General features: G+C 41.7%; 1 protein-coding gene across 5 annotated transcripts in view; it reads left to right on the top strand.

Annotated features, from left to right (window-relative positions):
* The window catches only part of RUSC2 (RUN and SH3 domain containing 2), a 71,090-nt gene that overhangs the window by 32,956 nt on the left and 13,978 nt on the right, over positions 1-24,156 (top strand). Inside the window, exon 1 of one of the 5 annotated variants that reach the window (XM_027614347.2) lies at positions 15,290-15,785. The exons of 2 other annotated variants lie outside the window; for them this stretch is intronic. The gene's annotated coding sequence lies outside the window, so the exon portion shown is untranslated. Of the gene's footprint in view, positions 1-15,289; positions 15,786-17,958; positions 17,984-24,156 lie in introns of those variants that run through there. 2 more of the 5 variants (XM_027614351.2, XM_027614350.2) reach the window with 2 other exon arrangements.

Below are 24,156 nucleotides of genomic sequence, written 5' to 3'. Positions count from 1 at the left end.
AGAGAGAGAAGGAGCAGGGGCAGGGGGCCGGGGGCGGGGGGAGTGACAGGGAGAAGCAGGCTCTTTGCTGAGCAGGGAGCCAGACATGGGGCTCCATTCCAGGACCCTGAGATCATGAACTGAGCCGAAGGCAGACGCTTAACTGAGCCACCCAGGCCCCCCAGATACTAGCATTTTTAAAGAGCAATAGCAATGCTTTACATTTCTGTAAAACACTTACAGTCTATAGAGCACTTTCACACACTGTTTTGAGTAGGCCACTGTTCACATCTCTCACTGGGGCTATAATGTATCTCCCTTTAGCCTTCACATTCTTTTTTTCACCTTGTGACCTCCCATAAAACAGCCTGGTCCAGGAATAGGAATGCTTAGTAGCCAGTGGTTATATTCATTTACATTTTATTTTTACCACCCCTAGATCTATCTAATAATCTCTTGCTAATTTGATTATCTTTGAGATTTTATCCTTTATTTAAAACATTTCACACATACACACATAGCTTGTATTTTGTATCTGACATTTTTAATACCTGAAGTGCTTGCAGTTTAAATCTGTTATTTGTTGTTTTCTCTGTTATTCATTCATGGTGTCTTGCATCACTTGTATTTGTGATCTTTGATATAAATTACTTTTTGTTTGTTCTTTAATTTTGAGAATCCTATCTACTTAAGCTGGCGTAGTTTCCTCCAGTGAAAATTTGTATCTGCTTCTCCCCAAAAGTGTTGGGGGGGAACCACCAGCCCTGGATCACTTGAACTTACTTCAAGGGTGTCAGCTTAACGTGGGAATCTCAGGTTTAACCTCCCACCTTTTAGTCATCCAAGCCTTGTCATTCTGACCACAATTAGAATGTTTTGGGAATTGGCCCACAAGGAACCCTGGCCCTCCTTGCTTACTTCACAGCTCATGATGTTTCCCCCTTTTTGGGATGGAGATTATCCTATTTACCTTGAGCCCTGAGATGCTTTAAAAGATATATGTTCTACAGGATCTAGTTTTTTTGCAGTAGAAAGGACTTCCTTAATATCTTGTTCACCATATTCAGGAAGAAGCAGTCTGTCTGTACATTTTGATAGCCTACTTTTTTTTTATTAGCTTTTAAACCTTTTTCTATACCAGCCCTCATAAATATCCTAATCTATTGGATATTTAGGATATTTTTAATTTCTTGCTGTTGCAAGTAATACTGCAGTGAACATCATTGTAGAAATGTAAGGTAAATCGGGGGTTGAGGATACTGAGAAAAAGCATAACTTATTCTGGGCAAGGGTTGAAAACTCAAATGCTTTATAGGATCCTGGAAAATAATAGGAATGAGTAAAGTGAACCAGTGAAGCTGCAAAAGACCATAAGGAGTGGTGGGAACGTGTCAACCTGCAGGGCACATGCCTATCTCATGAAGGCAGCCACTTCTCAACTCCAGCCAGTTGTTACCATCTAGAAACGAGAGCCTGGTATGGTCAATTCTGATCCTTCAAGCAAGATAAACTGGAAATCCAGATGATTATTTTATATATATATATATAATATATATATATATATATATATATATATATAAAATCTCCAAAATGTTTATGGTGGCATTTTTACTGTGCAAGCCACATAAAACCTGTTGACACACAAGATGTGACTGTCAGGCTGTCACTTTGCAATGTATGTTCTAGGATCATGCCTGGGAATAAACGGTAGGAAAGTGCTGACTAAAGACACAGCTGCTTAGTCATCTTTCCATCCTCAGTATGAAAATGGAGAGAAATGAGGGGTTAAGAGTTTAAGATCTTGGCATTGAGGATTTTTTTTTTTACTAAGGCTCAGCCTTTTGGTTTTCATCTTCCTTCCTTCCTTCCTCTCCTCCTCCTCATCAGATGTGCTGTTCTCAGGCTAGGCTAAGCTCCCAAAGAGCTTGGGTCCAGATAGCCTGCTGGGCTGGTGATCCAGTAGCTTCATCAAATTAACATCAGTGGTGCCCTACTAAGTTCCAAGGCTTTGTGCTAACAATTATTTATCAACATATAAGACACAGCCCCACACTGCAAAAGTGTGCTGTCATCAAGAGATAAATAACAAAATAAACTGGCCAGTGTTTGGTACCAAATGAGTTGTGCAGACAATTGGTATTGAAGAAGTTCAGAAGAAAATTTCCATGTTTAAGAAAAGCTTCCAGACATGTTAGAATTTGAGCTAGGTCCTTAAAAAAAAGCAAGGGAAATAGGAAGAGAGCATTCCAGATATCTTCCCAGGGGAGTGAGCCAAAACTCATAATTCTGAATAAATTTGGCACGTGATGGAACATGGTTGGATAAGCAGGAAGGAACTTTGAATGTCACATCAAGGAATTTGGATTATCCTGTAGGCAGTAGGGAGCCATTGAAGACTTTTTAACAATAAGGTGACATTTTTTTTTAAAGATTTTATTTATTCATTTGAGACACAGAGATAGAGAGAGAGAAAGCACGAGCAGTGAGAGAGGCAGAGGGAGAAGCAGGCTTCTCACTGAGCCAGGAGCCCAACGTGGGGCTCGATCCCAGGACCCTGGGATCATGACCTGAGCCAAAGGCAGATGCTTAACCATCTGAGCCACCCAGGCGCCCCAATAAGGTGACACTTTGAAGGCAGTGCTTTGAGGAGATTCATCTTGTGTCATCATATAGGATAGGTGGGAGGAAAGAGCCAGAATGAAAGCCATAAAACTAGTAGAAAGACTATATAATAATTCAGAGGAGAGATTAGTGCAGCTCTGAATTAGAACGATAGGAGTAGGGTTGGGAACTTTATAATGAGTGGTTAAGAACACTGACTTTGGAATCAGACAGATCTGTATCTGCATCTCAGATCAGATATTTACTGATGATTTAACATCCCTGAACCTCATTTCTCATCCATAAAATAGAGATAATAATACTTAGTTTAGAAAGTGGTTATATAGATTAAATGAGATGATGTAAGTGCTTAGCATACTAGTTGGAATATAGTAAAAGTGCAATAAATTACTAGATTCATGCCTAAAACACTGGAAAAAAGACTCAGCATGACTTGGTGATTGTCTGAACGTAAAGAGAAAGTCCGGATGACTCTTGGCATTTTCAAGCTTGTGTTACTGATAGTCTAAAGAAAGCTGATTTAAAACAGAAAAATCAGTTTGACTTTAGATATGTTGAATTTGGGGTAATGGTAAGAAGTGTATAGTAGGCTATTAGAGATTTGATTCTGGAAGTTTTGGAAGAATGTAAGATTTGGAAATTAGCATAATGGGAAGGGCCAAACACTTCTCAAGTTGGAAAGACTTCACCTCTGAGCCTTGCTGTAAATCTACATTTTTTTATTGTTATTTTTAAAATCTTAAAATTGGAGTATAGTTGACTATAAATCTACATTTAAATGTGTGACAGGTATTGTTTTTTAATTAATTTTTTAAAAAGATTTTATTTATTTATTTGATAGAGAGAGGCACAGCGAGAGAGGGAACACAAGCAGGGGGAGTGGGAGAGGGAGAAGCAGGCTTCCTGCCGAGCAGGGATCCCGATGCGGGGCTTGATCCCAGGACCCTGGGATCATGACCTGAGCCGAAGGCAGATGCTTAACGACTAAGCCACCCAGGCCCCCCCCTTTTTTTAAATTTAAATTCAATTAATTAACATTAACATATAGTGTATTACTGGTTTCAGAGGTAGAAAAGTCAGTGATTCATCAGTCTTACATAATCCCCAGTGTTCATTACATCATGTGTCCTCCTTAATGTCCATCACCCAATTACCCCATCCCCCCACCCCCTCCCTTCCAGTAACCCTCAGTTTGTTTCCTATGATTAAGAGTCTCTTATGGTTTGTCTCCCTCTCTGATTTTGTCTTGTTTTACTTTTTCCTCTCTTCCCCTATGATTCTGTTTTGTTTCTTAAATTACACATATGAATGAGATCATATGATAATTGTCTTTCTCTGATATACTTATTTCGCTTAGCATAATACCCTCTAGTTCCATCCAGATCGTTGCAAATGGCAAGATTTCATTTTTTTTTGATGGCTGAGATGTATTCCATTGTGTGTGTGTGTATATATATATATATATATACACACCACATCTTCTTTATCCATTCATCTGTCGATGGACATCTGGGCTCTTTCCATATTTTGGCTATTGTGGCCATTGCTGCTATAAACAGTGGAATGCAGTTGCCCCTTTGGATCACTACATTTGTATCTTTGGGGTAAATACCCAGTAGTGCAACTGCTGGGTTGTAGGGTAGTTCTATTTTCAACTTTTTTTTTTTTTAGGATTTTATTTATTTGACAGAGAAGAGACACAGCAAGAGAGGGAACACAAGCAGAGGAAGTGGGACAGGGAGAAACAGGCTTCCTGCCGAGCAGAGAGCCTGATGCGGGGCTCGATCCCAGGACCCTGGGATCATGACCTGAGCCGAAGACAGACGCTTAACGACTGAGCCACCCAGGCGCCCCTATTTTCAACTTTTTGAGGAACCTCCATACTGTTTTCCAGAGTGGCTGCACCAGCTTGCATTCCCACCAGTAGTGTTAAGAGGGTTCCCCTTTCACTGCATCCTTGCCAACATCTGTCGTTTCCTGACTTGTTAATTTTAGCCATTCTGACTGGTGTGAGGTGATACCTCATTGTGGTTTTGATTTGGATTTCCCTGATGCCAACTGATGTTGAGCATTTTTTCGTGTGTCTATTGGCCATTTGTATGTCTTCTTTGGAAAAATGTCTGTTCATGTCTTCTGCCCATTTCTTGATTGGATTATTTATTCTTTGGGTGTTGAGTTTGATAAGTTCTTTATAGATTTTGAATACTAGCCCTTCATCTCATATGTCATTTGCCAGTATCTTCTCCTATTCTGTCAGTTGTCTTTTGGTTTTGCCGACTGTTAACCTTTGCTGTGCAAAAGCTTAACTTGATGAAATCCTAGTAGTTCATTTTTGCCCTTACTTCCCTTGCCTTTGGAGACATGTCTAGCAAGAAGTTGCTGCAGTCGAGGTCACAGAGGTTGCTGCCTGTGTTCCCCTCTAAGATTTTGATGGATTCCTGTCTCACAATTAGGTCTTTCCATTCATTTTGAGTCTGTTTTTGTTTATGGTGTAAGGAAATGGTCCAGTTTCATTCTTCTGCATGTGGCTGTCCCATTTTCCCAGCACCACTTGTTGAAGAGACTTTTTTCCATTGGATATTCTTTCCTGCTTTGTCAAAGATTAGTTGACCATACAGTTGAGGGTCCATTTCTGGGTTCCTTATTCTGTTCCTTTGATCTATGTGCCTGTTTTTGTGCCAGTACCATACTCTCTTGGCAATTACAGCTTTGTAATAGACCTTGATTTCTGGAATTGTGACGCCTCCAGCTTTGGTTTTCTTTTTTCAACATTCCTTTGGCTATTCGGGGTCTTTTCGGGTTCCAAATAAATTTTAGGATTGTTTGTACCAGCTCTGTGAAAAATGCTGATGGTACTTTGATAGGGATTGCACTAAATGTATAGATTGCTTTGGATAGCATAGACATTTTAACAATATTTGTTCTTCCTATTCATGAGTTTTCCCATTTCTTTGTGTCTTCCTCAATTTCTTTCCTAAGTGTTCTATAGTTTTCAGAATACAAATCCTTTACCTCTTTGGTTAGGTTTATTCCTAGGTATCTTATGGTTTGGGTGCAATTGTAAATGGGGTCGATTCCTTGATTTCTCTTTCTTCTGTCTCGTTAGCATATAGAAATGCAACTGACTTCTGTGCATTGATTTTATATCCTGTGACTTTGCCAAATTCCTGTTATCAGTTCTAGCAAATTTTTGGTGGCGTCTTTTGGGTTTTCTACATAGAGTATCATGTCATCTGCAAAGCGTGAAAATTTGACCTCTTCTTTGCTGATTTGGATGCCTTTTATTTCTTTTGGTTGTCTGATTGCTGAGGCTACGATTTCTAGTACTTGTTGAAATACAGTGGGGAGAGTGGACATCCCTGTCGTGTTCCTGATCTTGGGGGGAAAGCTCTGTTTTTCCCCATTGAGGATGATATTTGGTGTGGGTCTTTCATATATGGCTTTTATGAAAATGAGGTATGTTCCCTCTATTCCTGCAGAATGGAGAGTTTTTATCAAGAAAGGATGACGTATTTTGTCAAATGCCTTTTCTTCATCTATTGAGAGGATCATATGGTTCTTGTCCTTTCTTTTATTAATGTGTATATCACACTGATTGATTTGCAAATGTTGAACCATTCCTGCAGCCCAGGAATAAATCCCGCTTGGTCATGGTGAATAATCCTTTTAATGTACTGTTGGGTCCTATTAGCTAGTATCTTGGTAAGAATTTTTGCATCCGTGTTTATCAGGAATATTTATCTGTAATTCTCCTTTTTTAGTGGGGTCTTTGTCTGGTTTGGGGATCAAGATAATGCTGGCCTCATAGAATGAGTTTGGAAGTTTTCTTTCCATTTCTATTTTCTGGAACAATTTCAGAAGAATAGGTATTAATTCTTCTTCAAATATTTGGTAGAATTCCCCTGTGAAGCCATCTGGCCCTGGACTCTTGTTTTTTGGGAGATTTTTGATTACTGATTCAATTTCTTCGCTGGTTATGGTTCTGTTCAGCTTTTCTACTTCCTCCTGTTTCCGTTTTGGTAGTTTATATGTCTCTAGGAATGCATCCATTTCTTCCAGATTGCCTAATTTGTTGGCATATAGTTGCTTGTAATATGTTCTTATAATTGTTTGTATTTCTTCAGTGTTGGTTGTGATCTCTCCTCTTTCATTCATGATTTTATTTATTTGGGTCCTTTTTCTTTTCTTTTTGATAAGTCTGGCCAAGGGCTTATCAATCTTATTTCTTCTTTCAAAGAACCAGCTCCTAGTTGTGTTGATCTGTTCTACTGTTCTTTTGGTTTCTAGCTCATTGATTTCGGCTCTAATCTTTATTAATTCTTTTCTCCTGCTGGATTTAGGCTTTATTTGCTGTTCTTTCTCCGGCTCCTTTAGGTGTAAGGGTAGGTTGTGTACTTGAGACCTTTCTTGTTTCTTGAGAAAGGCTTGTATTGCTGTATACTTCCCTCTTAGGACTGCCTTTGCTGCATCCCAAAGGTTTTGAACAGTTGTGTTTTCTTTTTTTTTTTTTTTAAAGATTTTATTTATTTATTTGAGAGAGAGAGAATGAGAGAGAGAGAGAGCACGAGAGGGAAGAGGGTCAGAGGGAGAAGCAGACTCCCTGCTGAGCAGGGAGCCCGATGCGGGACTCGATCCCAGGACTCCAGGATCATGACCTGAGCCGAAGGCAGTCGCTTAACCAACTGAGCCACCCAGGCGCCCTGAACAGTTGTGTTTTCATTTTCACTTGTTTCCATGAATTTTTAAAATTCTTCCTTGGGGCGCCTGGGTGGCTCAGATGGTTAAGCATCTGCCTTCGGCTCAGGTCATGATCCCAGAGTCCTCGGATCAAGCCCCACATTGGGCTCCCTGCTGAGTGGGGAGCCTGCTTCTCCCTCTCCCTCTGCCTGCTGCTTCCCCTGCTTGTACACTCTCTCTCTCTGTCAAAACTAAATTAAAAATCTTTTTAAAAAATTAAAATAAAATAAAATTCTTCTTTAATTACCTGGTTGACCAATTCGCTCTTTAGTAGGATGCTCTTTAACCTCGATGTATTTGAGATCTTTCTGAATTGATTGAGTTCCAGTTTCAAAGCATTGTGGTCTGAAAATGTGCAGGGAATGATCTGTCTTATGGTACCGGTTGAGACCTGATTTGTGACCCAGTATGTGATCTATTCTGGAGAATGTTCCATGTGCACTCGAGAAGAATGTGTATTCTGTTGCTTTAGGATGGAATACTCTGAATATATCTGTGAAGTCCATCTGGTCTAGTGTGTCATTCAAAGCCCTTGTTTCCTTGTTGATCTTCTGCTTAGATGATCTGTCCATTGCAGTGAGTGGGGTGTTAAAGTCCCCTACTATTACTGTATTATTATTGATATGTTTTTTATTAAACAATGAAGAAACAATGTTGTAAGAAGAGGTACTGGGAGGTTGGTGTTATAGAAACCAAAGGGAGAAGAGGGTTTCAATAGGAGAAAATGGCTAAATATCAGAGAATTTAAGTAATTTAAGTTCAAAATTAAACAAATTCAGACAGTCCAAGTGACTTCTGGTGGTTAAGAAATGGTTAAGGAGAAAGTAAAGTTAACACAGTCTATTCTTCTAAGAACTTTTGTGTTTGGAAAAAAAAGAAAAGAAAAGAAAGAGGGAATTGTCTGAGGTCCTTGGGTTGACATGCCAGCGATACCAGAAATGCCTCTGCTTTCTGCACACCTGAAATGCCACCATCCTCACCCAGTTACACAGCCTTCGAAGACTTCTGTCTCTGTGGAGCTGAGCAACAATTTTCACTGGGCTGCCGCTGCTGCTCTTTAGTAGTTTTATTGAGAGAGAATGGATGTACCATGTTTCATCAGTTAAAGTATACAATTTAGTTGTTTTTAGCATATTCACAGAGTTGAGCAGCCATCACCACAATCTAATTTTAGAACATTTGCATCATCCCACAAAGAAATCCCATACCTGTTAACAATCACTCTCTATTTTCCCCTTTCCCAGGTCCCTGGCAACCACTAACCTACTTTTTGTCTCCATAGATTTGCCTAATCTGGACATTTTGGACATTTCATATAAATGAAGTCAAACCATATGTGACCTTTTGTATTTGGCTTCTTTCACTTGGCATGTTTTCAAGGTTCATCTATGTTGTAATGTGTTTTAGTACTTCATTCCTTTTTTTGTTGAATAATATTCCATTTTATGAACATACCACATTTTATTTATCCATCCATCTATTGAAAGACACTTGGGTTGTTCCCACCTTTTGGCTGTCATGAATAATGCTGTGAACGTTCATATACAAGCTTCTGTGTGAACATATGTTTTCATTTCTTTTGGGTATATACCTAGGAGTAGAATTTCTGGGTCATATGGTAACTGTATATTTAACTTTTTAAGGGACTTCCAGACTGTTCCAAAGTGATTACACCATTTTACAACCCTCTCAGTGATGTATGAGGGTTCTGATTTCTGTACATCGTCAACACTTGTTATTGTCTGTCTTTTAGGTTTTAGCCATTCTAGAAGAGTGGAGTGGTGTCTCATTTTAGCTGTGGCTTGCACTTCCCTAGTAACAAATGATGTTGGGATTCTTTTAATGTGTTTATTGACCATTTGTATGTCTTCTTTGGAAAAATATCTATTCAAATCCTTTGCCCATTTTTTAATTGAGTTATAAGTCTTTTTATTATTGAGTTGTAAGAGTTCTTTATATATTCTGGATAGAAAACCCTTATCAGAAATATGATTTGCAAGTATTTTCTCTTATCCTGTGGGTTGTCTTTTCACTATCTTGATTGTGTCCTTTGAAGCACAAGACTTTAAATTCTGGGACGCCTGGGTGGCTCAGTCATTAAGCGTCTGCCTTCCGCTCAGGTCATGATCCCAGCGTCCTGGGATCGAGCCCCATGTCAGGCTCCCTGCTCAGCGGGAAGCCTGCTTCTCCCTCTCCCTCTGCCCCTGCTTGTGTTCCCTCTCTTGTGTCTCTCTCCCTCTGTCAAATAAATAAATAAAATATTTTTTTTAAAGCTTTAAATTCTTACAAAGTCCACTTTATGTTTTCTTTTGTCACTTGTACTTTTGGTATTGTGCCTAAGAATATATTGCCTAACTCAAGGTTATGAAGTTATTCCTTTTTTTTTTTTAAGCTTTCAATAGACCTTCCCCCCCCACCACGTGAACAGCAGGGGTCTTCTCTTCTAAGCCTTTTGAGTCAGATCTGTCTACCACTCACTCTCATTTACACTCAAGGCACATTTCTTTTTATACTACTCTTGTTCAGCAGGACTTTGGCTAACCACCCTGTATCTGCCAACCACTGTGCTAGGTTTTGTGGGAAACACAAAATAAAAATGACTCTGTCTTACACACTGGGTATTGGGCAAAGACGAATTTAACTTGGACTTGGCAGTTAAAAGAGACATTAAGGTAGATATGAAAAAAGAACATTAAACATATCAAAGGGCAGGGGCACCTGGGTGGCTCAGATGGTTGGGCGTCTGCCTTCGGCTCAGGTCGTGATCCCGGGGTCCTGGGATCGAGCCCCACATCGGGCTCCTGGCTCGGCGGGGAGCCTGCTTCTCCTTCTCCCTCTGCCTCTCTCCCTGCTCATGCTCTCTCTCTCTCTCTGTATCTCTGTGTCTCAAATGAATAAAAAATCTTTAAAAAAAAAACATATCAAAGGGCAAATGATTTACTTAGTCAAAATTATGGATTGATGCTACTTTTTGATGAAGTTTGCATCAGTATACAATGAAATGAGAAAAATAATGATGATATGCTTTCTCTTATGCAATGATTATAGTTGATGTAAAGTTTTATTATTTTTTTTAATGATGCTATTTGTCAATGTAAGAAATTAGCAATCCCATATCGATCTACTGGTTTTTGTGGGATTCTTTTCTTGTCTGTAAAACCAACAACCTGCAGCCACAGGTTCAGAAGACAGAGAGATCTTTTCTGGCTCAGGGGTGATCATTGAAGACTTGATGGAGGAGTTGATCTGAGCCTTGTAGATTTTGGATAATTCTGAGTAGAGCCAAGTGTAACAGGTAGGAGAATATGAACAAGGGCAGCAGAGTGGAAATGAGATTTGAAACAGGTTTGAAGGACTACATGATAGGGTGTGGGAAGGAGGGTTGTGTAGAGAGAGAGTAGATAGATAGCCAAGATGGAAGACCTTGAAAGCCAAAATGAGTTTGAATTTGATTCTCTGGGTAATGGGAAACCATTAAAAGGGGCAAGAGAAGTGACATATTGAAGAAAGATGGTACTTTAAGGAGATGAATCTGGCAGTAGTGGAAGGTAAATTGCAGGTGAGAATACTAATTAGGAGCCAGTTGAGGTTTATAATATGACAATATTTGTATTTTGTTGCTAGTCAGAAAATAATTTGACCTTTCATCAAAAGCACTAAAGATCTTCAGCAGTAGTGGGTAGAAAGTAGGTGATGATGTGGTGAAGGAAGCTGAGCACTAAAAATTTAAAAGCTGCCACCTTCTACAGGCAACTAGAAACATTTCCTAACTGGTGGCTCTCCAGTGTGATGCATGGCTTAGCCTCACAGAAATTTCAGGAACAAGACCCTGGGCCTAGAAATCTTACAGTAAGGAGCTAGAACTCCAAGCATTTGGTCATGGAGAATGACTTTATCCTAACCTAAAGCTGCTTATCCAACCTACTTTGAGGTCTCTATTAGGGGGTAGGGAAGTACAACTACACCTCAGAGATATTGCAGATTCTGTTCCAGATCACCGCAATAAAATGAATATTGCAAAAAAGCAAGTCAAATGAATATTTTTGTTTCCCAGTACATATAAAAGTTATGTTTATACTATACTATAGTCTGTTAAGTGTGCAATAGCATTATGTCTTTAAAAATGTACATACCTTCAAAAAATGTACATACCTTAATTAAAAAATACTTTATTGCTAAAAATGCTAGCCATCATCTGAGCTTTCAATGAGTTGTAATCTTTTTGCTGGTAGAGTGTCTTGCCCTCGATGGTGATGGCTGCTGACTGATCAGGGTGGTGGGTGCTGAAGGTTGGGGTGGCTGGGGCAAGTTCTTAAAATAAGATAACAAAAGGGGCATCTGGGTGGCTCGGTTGGTTAAGCATCTGACTTCAGCTCAGGTCGTGATCTCAGGGTCCTGGGATGGAGCCCCACATTGGGCTCCCCAGTTGGCAGGCAGGAAATCTGCTTGTTCCTTTGCCCCCTCCCCCACTTGTACTCATGCATGTGCTCTCGCTTTCTCTCAAATAAATAAAATCTTTAAAAAAAATTAAAAATAGGGGCACCTGGGTGGCTCAGTTGGTTGGGTGACTGCCTTCGGCTCGGGTCGTGATCCCGGAGTCTTGGGATCGAGTCTCACTTTGGGCTCCCAGCTCAGCGGGGAGCCTGCTTCTCCCTCTGACCCTCTCCCCTCTCATGCTGTTTCTCACTCTCTCTCTCAAATAAATAAAATCTTTTTAAGAATAAATTAAATAAATAAATAATAAGACAACAGTGAAATTTACCGCATCGATTGACTCTTCCTTTCACAATCAATTTCTCGGTAGCATTTGATGCTGTCTGATAGCATTTTACCCACAGTAGAACTTCTTTTGAAATTGGAGTCAATTCTCTCAAATTTTGCAGCTGCTTTATTAACTAAGTGTATGTAATTTCTAAATTCTTTGTTGTCATTTCAGCAGTCTCCATGGCATCTTCACCAGGAGCAGATTCCATCTCAAGAAACCACTTTCTTTGCTCATCCATTAAAATTTTATCCAGAGATTATCCAGTTCAGACGCATCTTTAGGCTCCACTTCTAATTCTAGTTCCCTTGCTGTTTCCATCACATCTGCACTTAATTCCTTCACTGAAGTCTTGAACCCCTCAAAGTCATCCATTAGGGTTGGAATCAGCTTCTTCCAATCTCCTGTTAATGTTGATATTTGACCTCTTCCCATAAATTACGAATGTTCTTAATGGCATCAGGAATGGTGAATCCTTTCCAGAAGATTTTCAATTAACTTTGCCCAGATCCGTCAAAGGAATCACCATCCGTGGCAGCTGTAGCCTGACGAAATGTATTTCTTAAACAATAAGACTTGAAAATTGAAATGACTCCTCAATCCATGGGCTGCAGGGTGGATGTTTTGTTAGCAGGCTTGAAAACAGCATTTATGTCATTGTACATCTCCATCAGAGCTCTTGGGTGACCATGTGCCTTGTCAGTGAGCGGTAATATTTCTCAAAAGGAATCTTTTTTTCTGAGCAGGAGGTCTCAAGATTGCTTAAATGTTCAGCAAGCCATGTTGTAAACAGATGTGCTGTCATCCAGGCTTTGTTCCATTTACAGAGCCCAGGCAGAGTAGATTTAGCAGAATTCTTAAGGGCCTAGGATTTTCAGAATAGTGTATGAACACTTCCAACTTAGTCACCAGCTGCATTAGCCCCGAGCAAGAGAGTCAACCTGTCCTTTGAAGTTTGAAGCCAGGCATTGACTTCTCTCTAGCTCTGAAGGTCCTAGAAGGCATCTTCTTCCAATAGAAGGCTGTTTCGTCTTCATTGAAAATCCGTTGTTTAGTGGAGCCACCTTCATGAATGATCTTAGCTGGATCTTCTGGAGAACTTGCTGCAGCTTCTACATCAGCACCTGCTGCTTCACCTTGCAGTTTTATGTTATGGAGATGGCTTCGTTCCTTAAACGTCATGAAGCAACCCCTGCTAGCTTCCAACTTTCTTCTGTAGCTTCCTCACCTCTCTCAGCCCTCGTAGAATTGAAGAGAGTTAGGTCCTTGCTCTGGATGAGGCTTTGGCTTAAGGGAATGTTGTGGCTGGTTTGATCTTCTCTCCACCACTGAAACTATCCATATCAGCAGTAAGGCCGTTGTGCTTTCTTATGATTCATGTGTTTAGCAGAGTAGCACTTTTAATTTCCTTCCAGAACTTTCTTTTGCATTTACAACTTAGATAAGCATTTGACACAGAGGCCTAGCTTTTGGCCTATCTCAGCTTTCAAAACACCTTTCTCACTAGCTTAATCATTTCTAGCTTTTAATTTAAAGTGAGAGATGTTCAACTCTTCCTTTCATTTGAACACTGTGAGGCCATTTTAGGGTTATTAATTGGCCTAATTTCAATATTGTTGTGTCTCAAGGAAGAGGGGGGCTCACAGGGAAGGAGAGAGGTGAGCAGCCAGTGAGTAGAGCAGTCAGAACACATACAGCATTTATGAAGTTTGCTATCTTATATGGGTATGATTCATGGCGCCCCAAAACAATTAACAATAGTTACATCAAGGATCACTGATCACAAGTCACCATAACAAATATAATAGTAATGAAAAAGTTTGAAATATTGTGAGAATTACTAAAATATGACACAGAGACACAAAATGAGTAAATGCTGTTTGAAAAATGGCACTCAGAGACTTGCTCTGCACAGTGTTGCCACAAACCTTCAATTTGTTTAAAAAAAAAATGTAGTGTCGAAAACATAGTAAAATGAAGTTCAATAAAAGGAGGTATGCTTGTACAGTGACACCATGTCTGCTGCTTTCAACCTCCTTGTGAGGATCACTAACGGTCCGTTTTAGGAAGCAGACTCCCTCCTTTTCTTCCTCGCTATTTCCTGCTTTACATGCTCAAGGTGCCATGGACCCTCAAACAGATCAAGGCTGGAGGTAGGTTTTGGGGTCTTTACCCGCTTTTGTTCTCTCTGCAGCTCTGTACATCCCAGTGTATCATCGATGGCCTCATGGGTCTTATAGGGAATAGAAGAAGAAATAAGGGAAAGAAACTACATCTCTTCTGGATCCTGAGTGGTGGCTGCTGTGGTCCTGGCCAGTGGACCCCTCCTTTTTTCTAGGGACCTGAAATCCAAGGGCTTGGCTGTGGAATACAGATACTGGTCAACACTGGGAGGAGACCTAGACCGGGCTAGTACTTGGGGGGCCAAGCCCAGCTTGCGACTGTCTCTGCGTTCCAGGGCGGCCGCGGGGAGCAGTGGCATGAAGCAGACAGTGTTGCTGCTGGCTCTCCAGCTGGCTCTGGCTGTGGCTTCTCCACTGTTCGCTGATCCCCACAGAACTGGCCCAGAGCCTGAGGAAGGGGGAGCTTGGAGGAGGTGAAGGACTCTGCAGGGCTACGGGTAAAACTGAGATTTTTCTCTGGCTGAGGGGAGACCGCTCCCTTTCCCTAGGAAAAGGAGCTTCCTGGCCCCTCAGCCTGGCCAAATGGATTCTGCCTCGTCACAGGCCCAGCTGGACCCCACTTAGCACTTGTCCAAAAGCTAATGTAGGGGAAAGGAGAAGGTTCTATTCCGGCCACACTAACAGGCCCCCTGCAATCCAGGGAATGAATCAGACCCTGTATTCGGAAGGGGCCTGTAGGCAGCCTGGTCCTAAGGCTCACTACCACCGAAGCCTGCCTATAGGCCCAGTCTCCCTTTTCTCGGAAGAGGCACAGCCTCAAAGCCTAGTGCTGAGTCCCGCTGGGATCCACAAGGACTCGGCCTGCTGGTAGAATGATGACTGGTCCTTGCAGCCTCCCTTCGAGGTTTCAGGAACCCCCTCCCAGGCTGGCTGCTCCACCCTGAGGCTAGTCTGGAATCTTAGTGAAAGGAAAAAGCTGGAAAACAAGGAGTCATTCAGAGTGGGTTGAAGAGAGGAGGGAGAGGTTTCTGGCTAAGACCTAAAAGGAGGGGCCTAAAGGGAAGGAAGGAAGCTCTCAGCCTCTGCCCAGACTTTTTCCCTGAGACTCCTGAGGACCCGGGAGGAGCTAGGCCCAGCTCTCTCCCCGGTTTTCTTCGCCGCCTTGAGAGTTCTCAGTCTCCAGCACTGACTCCTTTCTCTCCCCTCCCCCTTCCCCAGGCTAAGGGGCCCCCAGGGCCTGGCAGGGAGGGAGGCTGAGCGGCTATACTGTGGGCATGCCTGCTCCTCTCCCTTCCCCCTTCCCGTAGCAGCAACGTCACCGCAGCCCCAGCACCGGCACCGGCGGCGGGCGGCGGCGAGCATACGGGCGCTGCGATTGCGCAGCCTCCCTGCAATAGCAACGATGCCATTGTATTAGCAGAAATCAGATCTTAGGAAATCGGTTCCGTTCCCCCTGTGTGGTCCCGTGGAACAGTGCCTCGGCTGGAACTGTCAAGGTAGAGCTTGGTTGGAGTGCAAAAGGAACAGAAGCCTCCGGGTACAGCTCAAGGCTCCTAACAGAGGTATGGCTCAGCGGAGCTGGGGGAGGGGCAGGGCAGAGCCGCTAGGATAACCGAGCAGCACATTTGGGCCCCGGCTTCTGAGGGTTGGCTTTGTCTTTCCGAAAGAGAGAGAGAGTGCAAGCATGAGAGCAAACATTAGCCAGGCTCGTCCTTGCATATATTTGGGCTGTGGTGCAGAGGCTTGGGCTAATGCTGTCTTGTCAAGAAGCAGAAGATCCCCTCCTTCCTTTCTGGGCGTTTCTAATGAGGCTGCTATAGTGTGGGCCAGGGTGGAGGGGGTCAGATCTAGGAACAAAGGCTTAATGGGAGGAGACACTCCTAAAGCTATTACAAGTTTATGATGGAGAAAATGCAGGGATTCAAGCAGCTTTCAAGAGGAGGGGCTGGGAAGCATCCAACCCATTCTTTTTCCTCCATACACAAACATACATACCCATAGACACACATACCATATCTTCTGGTGCCATGGGAGCCACTAGGCTCTCAGTAAGGATGGAATAAGAAAGAATGTTGATCAAGAGGCTCCAAAGTCTATTGGGGGAGTGTGGGGAGGTGGTCATTGTAATGCTGAGGGCACCTGACTTGTTATAATCAGTCTCCTGATACAGACCTAGATTCCTAACAGGAAGGGACCTGAGCATAAGCAGGTCCCAAATGCACCGTCTTCCTCTCCTCCCTTCAGTCCTGCCCCAGAGAGGTTCCAGACAGGAAAAAGGTTATCCGTCCTACTGATGCTCCTCGTGGGACCTCAGGTCAAGGTCAGGTTGTTAGAGATTAGCAGCTGAGTACCACCATCTTCTCAGTCCTCCTTCAGAAGGCCAAAAAAAGAGGGAAGGCATTCCATGACTGGCAGAGAGATGCTGATGACCGAAAACAGGGGAAACCTTTCTTCTGGAGTGTAGAACATTTTCCTGCCCAGAGTTACCCTATTGCTGAGCAGATAGAGTTCCTTAAATTCCCATTTCCATTGACCACCTTGGTGGATGATTCAAAAACATGCTAATAGGAGTCAGTGGTTCCACATTGTGCAAATATGTGATTGGGGAATACACTGGGAAGTTGTGGGAGGTTGTTAGTTCCCAGGAAGCATCCAGGAATGTGGACTACAGAACAGGGAAAGGGGCCTTGGGGACTATGAATGGGGCAGGGAGATGAGGGCCCGGAGCTGCGACAGGAGGTGGATTGAAGAGTGTTTAATAACACTCATATTACTGGGGTGGTAATATGAAAGGGACGATAGGTTCAGAGAATAGAGAAGTGGGTAAATACAAATTATGTAAGTGAAGGCTAGAGTGGGGGCCTATACAGGAAAGGTAGGAAGCAGTTGCCCTGTAGCAGGGTAAATGCCGGGACTTTAGGAAGAGGGTGTGGCCCGGTTCATTTTCTTTGGGAGGCAGTTGTAGTGGAAAAAATTAAGAACTGGGCAGAATTGGGCAGACCTGAGTTTGTGTCCTATCTCAGCTGTGTAATTGTGGGCAAACTACTTACTCTTGCTATGCTTGTTTTCTCATGTGTAAAATGGAAATGATTATGCCTACTTTTACAGATTATAGTGGTGGGGTACCTGGGTGGCTCAGTTGGCTAAGCATCTGACTCTTGATTTCTGCTCAGGTTGTGATTTCAGGGTCATTGAGCCCCACATTGGGTTCTATGCTCAGCGGGGAGTCTGCTTGAGATTCTCTCTCTCCCTCTGCCCCCCCCCCACTCTCTCGCTCTAAAATAAATAAATAAATCTTTAAAAAGTTATAGTGGAAGTAGAGATAATAAATGTAAATCACCTGGCATGTAAAAGCTCAGTGAATGATCACTAATAAATAGTATTGTTATGATAGGCCAGGAGACACCCATTTCGGATGGGGGCCAGGAAAAGGGCTCTCATGGAAAGCTCACCCTGGTTCTAGAGAGCTAGACTTCCTAACTTGATGCTGGCTGAACCCACCACTTATCTACCTAGTAATCATAGCTAGAGGACCCATCTTCTGAGAGCTTTCTTCCACTTTCTTCCTATTCTGGATTCTCTATTCCTTCCCCATCTTCATCTCCCATGTCTCTCCATTTAATCAGGGTACTCATTCCAGAGTCTGGAATGAGCTCTTCGACCCCATTGTTTTCTCTCCTATTTTATTAGAGCTCATGGGCCACAGTATTAAACTTGTACCATTGTAGAACAAGTCACTCCCAAGAAAGAAGTCTAAGAGGTATGTGCTCTGTGGTGTTTGAAATATAGTCACATGTACAGTATACTCTCATTACATTCTTAACTGATCAAAAGTTAAGATTCCTGAGTCCTGTCTTAATCTGTCATTTATTCACTGAGTGATCTTGGACAAGTCCTTTTGTTTTTCTCGTTGATTTCCTTGTTTTTTAAAATGAAAGTGGCGCTGCCTACTTTGGTGAGTTGTTGTGAGGATCAGTGAGATGACATATATTTAGAAAAAATGCTTTGCAAAAAATGTGCAAGTTTTTTTTTTTTTTTTTTTAAGATTTTATTTATTTGAGGGCGCCTGGGTGGCTCAGTTGGTTAAGCGACTGCCTTCGGCTCAGGTCATGATCCTGGAGTCCCGAGATCGAGTGCCGCATCGGGCTCCCTGCTCAGCAGGGAGTCTGCTTCTCCCGCTGACCCTCTTCCCTCTCGTGCTCCCTATCTCTCACTCGCTCTCTCTCAAATAAATAAATAAAATCTTTAAAAAAAAAGATTTTATTTATTTGAGAGAGAGAATGAGAGACAGAGAGCGCATGAGAGGGGGGAGGGTCAGAGGGAGAAGCAGACTCCCTGCTGAGCAGGGAGCCCGATGCGGGACTCGATCCCGGGACTCCAGGATCATGACCTGAGCCGAAGGCAGTCGCTTAACCAACTGAGCCACCCAGGGGCCCAAAAATGTGCAAGTTTTGTCGGGGGGCGGAGCAGAGGCATGAGTACAAAATCTCATAGGATGTCTGCAGAACTTCACCTTAGTTAGCTGAGCTAGAGTTGTCTGTGAAGGAACTATTGGCGGGCATTTCCCTTGGTTGTGTGGAGATCAGGGAGGAATAAGACCTTCTCTAAGATACAAAAATATAAAATGAATCCACCAGGGATAGTGCTTTACAGTTAAAATAGGATTCAACACAACCTAAATGTAAAAGCTAAAATTATACAGCTTTCAGGAAAAAAAGGAAAATTTTCTTTATGATCTTGGGATAAGCAAAGATATTTTAGATAGGACACAAAGTTTTAACCATAAAAGAAAAAAAAACAGATAAATGCGATTTTATATAATTAAAAACTTCCATTAATTGAAAAGCACCATTAAGAAAACAAATGCGCAAGCCACAGGCTGAAAGAAAATATTCTCAAGACATGTCTGACAAAGGAAATTTAAAAACTCCTACAACTCAATAATAAAAAGACAAACAAGTCAAGTCTTTAAATGGGTAAAGTAGAAGTCCACAAATAACGGGGTACTTACCATGTTCCAAGTACTATATATAGGTTCTAGGGACACAGAGTTGACTATATCCCAGTTTCTGACCTCAGGGAATGAACTCTAGTCTGAGGGACAGATACATAAACAACATTATAATATAACTGTCTGTACCCTCCAGCCAAAGTTTCTTCATCATCTTCTGTATCCATTTATTCTTTATCCCTGATTTAGAGGATCAGCCTTCTAGATTCTGTGTCATTATGCTTTTCCATTTCAAAGCATGTGTGACTCCGTAATAGTTTTGTGGATCGAATCATAAGTTCTTATGTGTGTATATTTTATTTGTGAATGCTGCTTGAAAATGGTGCTTTAAGGGGGGGGGGTGGTATTCACAGAAGATCCAGTGATGGATGTAGCCCATAGGTACTCCTAAAATTACTGCTATGTGTACAAGACAGTTTTCTATGCTCCTTTTAGTCCAGGGCTCAGATGATAGCCTGGACTTTGCGGAAACCTAGTACTATATGTAAGGGGAAGCCGCCCTCTCCAAGCCCTGAACCCACAGTATCTGTGTTGTTTAAAGAAAACAAAATGGGGCACCTGGGTGTCTTGGTCGGTTAAGCGTCTGACTCTTGACTTCAGCTCAGGTCATGATCTCAGGGTTGTGAGATCAAGCCCTGTGTCAGCCTCCATGCTGGGTGTGGAACCTGTTTAAGATTCTCTCTCTCTCTTTCCCTGTCCCTCTGCCCCCCATCTCTAAAAGAAAGAGAGAGAGAGAAAACAAAACTGTTTAAATTATGTACATAATAGATATTATATACAAATTAGAAAATATAGATGACTAGGGTTGCTGGAGGGGAGGTGGGTAGAGGGATAGGGTGGTTGGATGATGGGCATTAAGGAGGGCACGTGATGTAATGAGCCCTGGGTGTTATATGCAACTGATGAATCACTGAACTCTACCTCTGAAACTAATAATACACTATATGTTAATGAATTGAATTTTAAGTAAAAATTTAAAAATACAGATGAAACAGAAAGAGTAAAATTAAAAATAATCCAAAATCACTCAACAGAGATAAGCACTATTAATATTTTGTTGTATATGCCTTCAAATTTTCTTTCATGCATATTGCTATGGTCTGAATATTTGTGTCCCCCAAAACTCATATGTTGAATCCTAACCCCCAAAAGCAGTGGTAGTAAGAGGTAGGGCCTTGGGAGGCGGTTAGCTAATGAGGACAAAGCCCTCATGAATGGCGTTAGTGCTCTTACAAAACAGGCTCCAGAGAGATCCCTTGTCCCTTACACAATGTGAGGACACAGCCAGAAGGTGCCAGCTCTGAACAAGGAAGAGGGCAGAACGCAGCCATTCTGGCACCTTGATCTTGGACTTCCCAGCCTCTGGAACTATGAGAAATAAATTTCTGCTGTTTACAAGACACGTAGTCTGAGATGTTTGGTCATAGCAACCTGAACAGACTAAGACACATAAAGACATATATTTATTTACAAAAATGGTGTCATACTCTATATGCTGTTTGTAATCTGCAGTTTTACTTAATATTTTGTGAACATTTTCCCAAGTCAGCAATCATATTAACACATTATTTTAATGATACTCTGCTCTGTACTTTTTTATTGATTGTTATTACTGGAATTTGAGGTTGTTTCCAACTTTCTGTTACCCTTGTGGCATTTTTATTTGAACCCAAGTTTTCTTGGTGAAGGAAGAGAAGAGATGGGGCGGAGTGAAGGGAAAATTATCTCATGTACTCCATAGCTAAACTTCCTAAAAATCCTCTTTATTTCTCTCAACAGTATCCCATACTTTAAGGCAGCTTTCTCTCTTTTTTCCTTCTCAGCTTATCTCTGAAAATGCCCAATCCCCTCCACCACTCAATACCCATTCCCTTCCTCACCTCTCCTTTCCTCTTCTCATAAATCTTAATCTTTTTTTTCTATTTTAAAAAAGGCTTTAAATAACAGCTTTGTTAAGATATAATTCACATACCACAAAAATCTGTAGTTTTGGTTTTACTCAGACTTTCATAATTATCACCACTGTCTGATTTCAGAACATTTTCATCACCCCAGAAAGAACCTCCATTACCCATTAGAAGTCACTCCCCATTCCCCAGTCCCCCAGTCCCTGGCAACCACTAATCTATTTTCTGTTTCTGTGGATTTGCCTATTCTGGACATTTCATATAAATGGAATCATACAACATCATACAAAGAAGCCTTTTATGACTGGCTTCTTTCACTTACCTTTTTGAGGTTGATTCATATTGTAGCATGGATCACTACTTGATTCCTTTTATTGCTAAATAATATTCTGTTGCATGTATATATCAAATTATTTTCTTAACATCAGTTTTTTTGTTGCAGCTTTAGCTGTCTATCTAACTATTTATCTATCTATCACCTATCTATCTACACTGGCGCACCTGGCTGGCTTAGTTGGTGGAGCGCACAACTCTGGATCTCAGGGTTGTTGGTTCAAGCCCCACTTTGGGTGAAGAGATTACTTAAAAATAGAATCTTAAAAAAAGAAAAGAAAAAAGAGAAACCAAATTTAAAAAATAAAGTAAGCTCTGCACCCAGTGTGGGGCTTGAACTTTAGACCCTGAGATCAAGAATCACATGCTCTAGCAACTGAGCTAGCCAGGTGCCCATCTATCACATTATGTTTATCCATTCATCTGTTAATGGACAGTGGCTTGCTCCAACTTTTTTTGGCTACTTTGAATGCTGCTATGAATATTAATATACAAACTTTTGTGTGAACATGTGTTTCCATTTCTCTTGGGTATATACCTAGGAGTAGAATTGCTGGGTGATATGGTAACTGTATGTTTAACATTTTAAGGAACTGTCAGACTGGTTTTCCAAAATGGCTCCACCATTTTACCATGCCTCCGGCAAGGTTGAGAATTCCAATATCTCCACATCCTCACCAACATTTGTTACTGTCTGTCTTTTATCTTAGGCATCATGGTGGGGATGAAGTGGTATCTCAATGTGGTTTTCATTTCTATAATGACTAATGATGTTGAGCATCTTTTCATGTGTTTATTGGCCATTTGTAAGTTTTCTCTGGAGAAATGTCTATTCAAGTTCTTTGCCCAGTTTTTAATTGAGTTATATGTCTTTTTATTGTTGAGTTGTTAAGAGTTCTTTTTTTTTTTAAGATTTTATTTATTTATTTGACAGAGAGAGACACACAGCAAGAGAGGGAACACAAGCAGGGGGAGTGGGAGAGGGAGAAGCAGGCTTCCCTCCGAGCAGGGAGCCCGATGTGGGGCTCGATCCCAGGACCCTGGGATCATGACCTGAGCCGAAGGCAGCCGCTTAACAACCGAGCCACCCAGGTGCCCCAAGTTCTAAGAGTTCATATATTTTGATCAGTAATCTCTTTGCAAATATTTTTTCCCATTTTGTGGGTTGTCTTTTCTTGATGGTATCCTTTGAGGCACGAAGGTTTTTAATTTTTATGATGTCCACCTTCTCTATTTTCTCACTTGTCACTTGTGCTTTTGGTGTCATATCTAAGAAACCATCACCCAATCCAAGATAACAAATGTTTATTCCCATGTTTTCTTCTAGAACTCAAACCTTGCAGCTCGGTTTAGCCTCTCTGGTTTCTACCTTTCTCTATATCGACTCATTATCTATCCCCAGTCAATTCCCAAAGGGTTGGAGTCCAACAAGGAAGTCTTCCTCTCAGAAAGAAAAGGGAAGGGAGAGGATAAACACTTGCTTTTTAATTTTGATGTAATTTAATTTATAAAAGAATTTTTAAAACTGAATTCCTCACACACTTATTTATCAGCCACTTGAATTTTTTCATTTATGTATTGCCTGTTCATGTCCTTGAGCATGTGTGACTTGCCTAGGTCCTTTCTGTACTCCACATGAAGAGCTGTGATCCTGTAATCTGAGTTAAATTTTTAAAAATTGGTGGTATTAAGCATTCAACTAAATGGCGGAAAACTTAGGCATTGAAGAATTTAGATTCACAGTGGGTGGAAGGAAAATGACGGGAATAAAAAGGGAAGGAAGAGAAATGAATGAATTAGCAGAAATTAGATAGGAGGAGTCTGAGCAAGCAAGGACTATTAGGACTTGAATTTGGTAGCACAGGAGACTAGAATTTGAGGAAGCCGTTCTGTCGCAGTCCAGTCAGCAGACCAGAGAAGCTCAGAACGGGTTCTGTGTGCTTGGGGCCAGGAGACCTTAAATAGGAGAGAGCTTTACCTTAGCCTATTGGAGGAAAAACTGGGAAGAGAGGACTTTCTAGGGGACCCCCATAGTGAAAGTTCTGAACTGAAAATGGACAGAATTTGGGCACTTCAGAAGATCTGTATCCTGAGCTGGACAAGAATGTATTATGCCTATCATGTTTGCTAGGACTTCTGTGTGCCTGAGTGATACAAGAGATAGAAATAGACACCCACTCCCTCAGTGAGAAGGTAGAGGTTGGCATCACCCATACTTGTGGTCAAGTCACTCTAATGACCAACTCGGTCTCTGTATTCAAGAAGCTCCAGGACAGGGGCGCCTGGCTGGCTCAGTTGGTGGAGCATGTGACTCTTGATCTCGGGGTTTTGAGTTCCAGCCCCATGTTGGGTGCAGAGATTACTTAAAAATAAAATCTTGAAAAAAGAAAAAAAAAAAGAAGCAGCTCCAGGACAGTAGTAGGGAGAGTGAGGATCATTAGCCCATAGCCAGCAGAGAGGGATGAGCATTCTGGGGCTCAGAGGAGAAAATGAGGTGACATGGGGGCAAACAATACAGAATAATTTAAAAATAGTTTTCTTCCAAAATTAATAGCATATTGCTATGAGTACATGATATAGTTCATCTGCATGATTTTCCCCTAATCTGAGAGCTTGCAAGCTGTAGCTGGGTCTAAGGCATCTCTCTGTCCTCCTCAGTGCCGAGCACCCTTTCAGTCATCC

The sequence above is a fragment of the Zalophus californianus genome, chromosome 13, assembly GCF_009762305.2.
Source record: "Zalophus californianus isolate mZalCal1 chromosome 13, mZalCal1.pri.v2, whole genome shotgun sequence".
Taxonomy (NCBI): Eukaryota; Metazoa; Chordata; class Mammalia; order Carnivora; family Otariidae; genus Zalophus; species Zalophus californianus.
This window is presented reverse-complemented; position numbering and strand designations above follow the sequence as displayed.